Genomic DNA, 6465 nt, shown 5'->3' with positions numbered 1-6465 from the left:
TGCGGCTCTCCCTCAGTACTGACCCTCCGACAGTGCGGCTCTCCCTCAGTACTGACCCTCTGACAGTGCGCTGCTCGCTCAGTAATGACCCTCCGACAGTGTGGCTCTCCCTCAGTACTGACCCTCCAACAGTGCGGCTCTCCCTCAGTACTGACCATCCAACAGTGCAGCTCTCCCTCAGCAATGACCCGCCGACAGTGCGCTTCTCCCTCCACACTGACCCTCCGACAGTGCGGCTGTCCCTCAGCACTGACCCTCTGACAGTGCGGCATTCCCTCATCACTGACCCTCCGACAGTGCGGCTGTCCCTCAGCACTGACCCTCTGACAGTGCGGCATTCCCTCATCACTGACCCTCCGACAGTGCGGCTCTCCCTCTGTACTGACCCTCGGACAGTGCGGAGGGACCTTAGTAAATATGCTCCGACAGTCCGGCTCTCCCTCAGCACTGACCCTCCGTCAGTGTGGCGCTCCCTCATTACTGACCCTCCGACAGTTCGGCTCTCCCTCAGTACTGACCCTCCGACAGTGGCGCTCCCTCTGTACTTTCCCTCTGACAGTGCGGCGCTTCTTCAGTACTGACCCTCCGACAGTGCGTCTCTCCCTCAGTACTGACCCTCCGATATTGCGGCGCTCCCTCAGTACTGACACTCCGACAGTGCGGCTCTCCCTCAGCACTGACCCTCAGACTGTGCGGCTCTCCCTCAGTACTGAATCTCTGACAGTGCGGCTCTCCGTCAGCACTGACCCTCCTACAGTGCGGCGCTCCCTCAGCACTGACCCTCTGACAGTGCGGCTCTCCCTCAGCACGAACCCTCCGACAGTGCGGCTCTCCCTCAGTACTGACCATTCGATAGTGCAGCTCTCCCTCAGTACTGACCCTCCGACAGTGCGTCTCTCCCTCAGCATTGACCCTCCGACAGTGCGGCTCTCCCTCAGCACTGACCCGCCGACATTGGCGCTCCCTCAGTAATGACCCTCCGACCGTGCGGCTCTCCCTCAGCACTGACCATCTGACAGTGCTGCTCTCCCTCAGTACTGACCCTTCGACAGTGCATCTCTTCCTCAGCACTGACCCTCCGACAGTGCGGCACTCCCTCAGCACTGATCCTCCGACAGTGCGGCTCTCCCTCAGCACTGACCCTCCGTCAGTGCCCCACTCCCTCCGTACTTTCCCTCTGACAGTGCGGCTCTCCCTCAGTACTGACCCTGCGACAGCGCGGCTCTCCCTCAGTACTGACACTCCGACAGTGCGGCTCTTCCTCAGCACTGACCCTCCGACAGTGCGGCACTCCCTCAGTACTGACACTCCGACAGTGCGGCTCTCCCTCAGCACTGACCCTCCGACAGTGCGGCGCTCTCTCAGCATTGACCCTCCGACAGTGCGTTTCTCCCTCCACACTGACCCTCCGACAATGCGGCTGTCCCTCAGCACTGATCCTCCGACAGTGCGGCTCTCCCTCAGCACTGACCCTCCGACAGTGCGGCTCTCCCTCAGTACTGACCATTCGACAGTGCGGCTCTCCCTCAGTACTGACCCTCTGACAGTGCGGCTCTCCCTCACTACTGACCCTCCGACAGTGCGGCTCTCCCTCAGCACTGACCATCTGACAGTGCGGCTCTCCCTCAGCACTGACCCTCCGACAGTGCGGCTCTCCCTCAGTACTGACCCTCCGATATTGCGGCGCTCCCTCAGTGCTGACCCTCTGACAGTGCGTTGCTCTCTCAGCATTGACCCTCCGACAGTGCGGTGGTCCCTCCACACTGACCCTCCGACAATGCGGCTCTCCCTCAGCACTGACCCTCCGACAGTGCGGAACTCCTTCAGTACTGACCCTCCGACAGTGCGGCTCTCCCTCTGTACTAACCCATGGACAGTGCGGAGGGACCTTAGTAAATATCCTCCGACAGTGCGGCTCTACCTCAGCACTGACCCTCCGTCAGTGTGGCGCTCCCTGATTACTGACCCTCCAACATTTCGGCTCTCCCTCAGTACTAACCCTCCGACAGTGCGGCTCTCCCTCAGTACTGACCATTCGACAGTGCGGCTCTCCCTCAGTACTGACCCCCCGACAGTGCGGCTCTCACTCAGCACTGACCATCTGACATTGCGGCTCTCCCTCAGCACTGACCCTCTGACAGTGCGGCTCTCCCTCAGTACTGACCCTCCGACAGTGCAGTGCTCCCTCAGTACTGACCCTCCGACAGTGCGGCTCTCCCTCAGTACTGACCCTCTGACAGTGCGCTGCTCGCTCAGTAATGACCCTCCGACAGTGTGGCTCTCCCTCAGTACTGACCCTCCAACAGTGCGGCTCTCCCTCAGTACTGACCATCCAACAGTGCAGCTCTCCCTCAGCAATGACCCGCCGACAGTGCGCTTCTCCCTCCACACTGACCCTCCGACAGTGCGGCTGTCCCTCAGCACTGACCCTCTGACAGTGCGGCATTCCCTCATCACTGACCCTCCGACAGTGCGGCTGTCCCTCAGCACTGACCCTCTGACAGTGCGGCATTCCCTCATCACTGACCCTCCGACAGTGCGGCTCTCCCTCTGTACTGACCCTCGGACAGTGCGGAGGGACCTTAGTAAATATGCTCCGACAGTCCGGCTCTCCCTCAGCACTGACCCTCCGTCAGTGTGGCGCTCCCTCATTACTGACCCTCCGACAGTTCGGCTCTCCCTCAGTACTGACCCTCCGACAGTGGCGCTCCCTCTGTACTTTCCCTCTGACAGTGCGGCGCTTCTTCAGTACTGATCCTCCGACAGTGCGTCTCTCCCTCAGTACTGACCCTCCGATATTGCGGCGCTCCCTCAGTACTGACACTCCGACAGTGCGGCTCTCCCTCAGCACTGACCCTCAGACTGTGCGGCTCTCCCTCAGTACTGAATCTCTGACAGTGCGGCTCTCCGTCAGCACTGACCCTCCTACAGTGCGGCGCTCCCTCAGCACTGACCCTCTGACAGTGCGGCTCTCCCTCAGCACGAACCCTCCGACAGTGCGGCTCTCCCTCAGAACTGACCATTCGATAGTGCAGCTCTCCCTCAGTACTGACCCTCCGACAGTGCGTCTCTCCCTCAGCATTGACCCTCCGACAGTGCGGCTCTCCCTCAGCACTGACCCGCCGACATTGGCGCTCCCTCAGTAATGACCCTCCGACCGTGCGGCTCTCCCTCAGCACTGACCATCTGACAGTGCTGCTCTCCCTCAGTACTGACCCTTCGACAGTGCATCTCTTCCTCAGCACTGACCCTCCGACAGTGCGGCACTCCCTCAGCACTGATCCTCCGACCGTGCGGCTCTCCCTCAGCACTGACCCTCCGTCAGTGCCCCACTCCCTCCGTACTTTCCCTCTGACAGTGCGGCTCTCCCTCAGTACTGACCCTGCGACAGCGCGGCTCTCCCTCAGTACTGACACTCCGACAGTGCGGCTCTTCCTCAGCACTGACCCTCCGACAGTGCGGCACTCCCTCAGTACTGACACTCCGACAGTGCGGCTCTCCCTCAGCACTGACCATCTGACAGTGCTGATCTCCCTCAGTACTGACCCTCTGACTGTGCGGCTCTCCCTCATTACTGACCCTCCGACTGTGCGGCTTTCCCTCAGTACTGACCCTCTGACTTTGCGGCTCTCCCTCATTACTGACCCTCCGACTGTGCGGCTTTCCCTCAGTACTGACCCTCTGACAGTGAAGCTCTCCCTCAGCACTGACCCTCCGACAGTGCGGCGCTCTCTCAGCCTTGACCCTCCGACAGTGCGGTGCTCCCTCCACACTGACCCTCCGACAATGCGGCTGTCCCTCAGCACTGATCCTCCGACAGTGCGGAACTCCTTCAGTACTGACCCTCCAACAGTGCGGCTCTCCCTCAGTACCGACCATCCGACAGTGCGGCTCTCCCTCAGCACTGAGCCTCCGACAGTGGCGCTCCCTCTGTACTTTCCCTCTGACAGTGCGGCGCTTCCTCAGTACTGACCCTCCGACAGTGCGTCTCTCCCTCAGTACTGACCCTCCGATATTGCGGCGCTCCCTCAGTACTGACCCTCCGACAGTGCGGCTCTCCCTCAGTACTGACCATTCGACAGTTTGGCTCTCCCTCAGTACTGACCCCCCGACAGTGCGACTCTCCCTCAGTACTGACCCTCCGACATTTCGGCTCTCCCACAGTACTGACCCTCTGACAGTGCGGCTCTCCCTCAGTACTGACCATCCGACAGTACGGCTCTCCCTCAGCACTGACCCTCCGACAGTGGCGCTCCCTCTGTACTTTCCCTCTGACAGTGCGGCGCTCTCTCAGCATTGACCCTCCGACAGTGCGGTGGTCCCTCCACACTGACCCTCCGACAATGCGGCTCTCCCTCAGCACTGACCCTCCGACAGTGCGGAACTCCTTCAGTACTGACCCTCCGACAGTGCGGCTCTCCCTCTGTACTGACCCATGGACAGTGCGGAGGGACCTTAGTAAATATCCTCCGACAGTGCGGCTCTACCTCAGCACTGACCCTCCGTTAGTGTGGCGCTCCCTGATTACTGACCCTCCGACATTTCGGCTCTCCCTCAGTACTGACCCTCCGACAGTGCGGCTCTCCCTCAGTACTGACCATTCGACAGTGCGGCTCTCCCTCAGTACTGACCCCCCGACAGTGCGACTCTCCCTCAGTACTGACCCTCCGACATTTCGGCTCTCCCTCAGTACTGACCCTCTGACAGTGCGGCTCTCCCTCAGTACTGACCATCCGACAGTGCGGCTCTCCCTCAGCACTGACCCTCCGACAGTGGCGCTCCCTCTGTACTTTCCCTCTGACAGTGCGGCGCTTCCTCAGTACTGACCCTCCGACAGTGCGTCTCTCCCTCAGTACTGACCCTCCGATATTGCGGCGCTCCCTCAGTACTGACCCTCTAACAGTGCGGCACTCCCTCAGTAATGACCCTCCAACAGTGCGGCGCACCCTCAGTACTAAACCTCCGACAGTGCAGCTGACCCTCAGTACTGACCCTCTGACAGTGCGGATCTAACTCAATACTGACCCTCCAACATTGTGGCTATCCCTCAGTATTGACCCTCTGACAGTGCGGATCTACCTCAGTACTGACCCTCCGAAATTGCGTCTCTCCCTCAGCACTGACCCTCCGACATTGTGGCTTTCCCACATTACTGACCCTCCGACAGTGCGGCTCTCCCTCAGTACTGACCCTCCGACAGTGCGGAGCAACCTCAGTAATGACCCTCCGACAGTGCGGGTCTCCCTCATTACTGACCCTTTTATAGTGTGGGGTTCCCTCAGTACTGACCCTCCGACAGTGCGGCGTTCCCTCAGTACTGACCCTCCGACAGTGCGGTGGTCCCTCACTACTGACCCTCCGACAGTGCAGCGCTCCCTCAGTACTGACCCTCCGACCTTGCGGGGCTCCCTCAGTACTGACCCTCCGTCAGTGCAGCTCTCCCTCAGTACTGACCCTTCGACAGTGCGGCTCTCCCTCAGCACTGACCCTCCGACTGTACAGCTCTCCCTCAGTACTGACCCTCCGACAGTGCGGCTCTCCTTCAGCACTGACCCTCCCAAATTGCGGCTCTCCCTCAGTACTGACCCTCCGATAGCGAGGCTCTCCCTCAGTACTGACCCTCTGACAGTGCGACTCTCCCTCAGCATTGACCCTCCAACAGTGCGGCACTCCCTCAGCACTGACCCTCCGACAGTGCGGCTCTCCCTCATTACTGACCCTTTTATAGTGTGGGGCTCCCTCAGTATTGACACTCCGACAGTGCGGCTCTCCCTCAGCACTGACCCTCCCAAAGTGCCGCGCTCCCTCAGTACTGACCCTCCGACATTGAGGCTCTCCCTCAGTACTGACCCTCCGACAGTGTGGCTCTCCCTCAGTACTGACCCTCCGACAGTGCGGCACTCCCTCAGTACTGACCCTCTGACAGTGCGGCTCTCCCTCAGTACTGACCCTCCGACAGTGCAGCGCTTCCTCATTACTGACCCTCTGACAGTGCGGCTCTCCCTCAACACTGACCCTCCGACAGTGCGGCTGTCCCTCAGTACTGACCCTCCGACAGTGCGGCACTCCCTCAGTTCTGACCATCCGACAGTGCGGCTCTCCCTCAGCACTGACCCTCTGACTGTGCGGCTCTCCCTCAGTACTGACCCTCTGACAGTGCGGCTCTCCCTCAGCACTGACCCTCCGACAGTGCGGGAATACCTCAGTACTGACCCTCCGACAGTGCGGGAATACCTCAGTACTGACCCTCCGACAGTGCGGCGCTCCCTCAGCACTGACCCTCTGACAGTGCGGCTCTCCCTCAGCACTGACCCTCCGACAGTGCGGCGCTCCCTCAGCACTGACCTTCCGACAGTGCGGTGCTCCCTCAGTACTGACTGTCCGACAGTGCGGCTCTCCCTCAGTACTGACCCTCCGACAGTGCGGCTCTCCCTCAGTACTGACCCTCTGACAGTGCAGCTCTCC

This window comes from Carcharodon carcharias (genome assembly GCF_017639515.1).
Source record: "Carcharodon carcharias isolate sCarCar2 chromosome 38 unlocalized genomic scaffold, sCarCar2.pri SUPER_38_unloc_2, whole genome shotgun sequence".
Taxonomy (NCBI): domain Eukaryota; kingdom Metazoa; phylum Chordata; class Chondrichthyes; order Lamniformes; family Lamnidae; genus Carcharodon; species Carcharodon carcharias.
Note: the sequence above shows the minus strand (reverse complement) of the source record.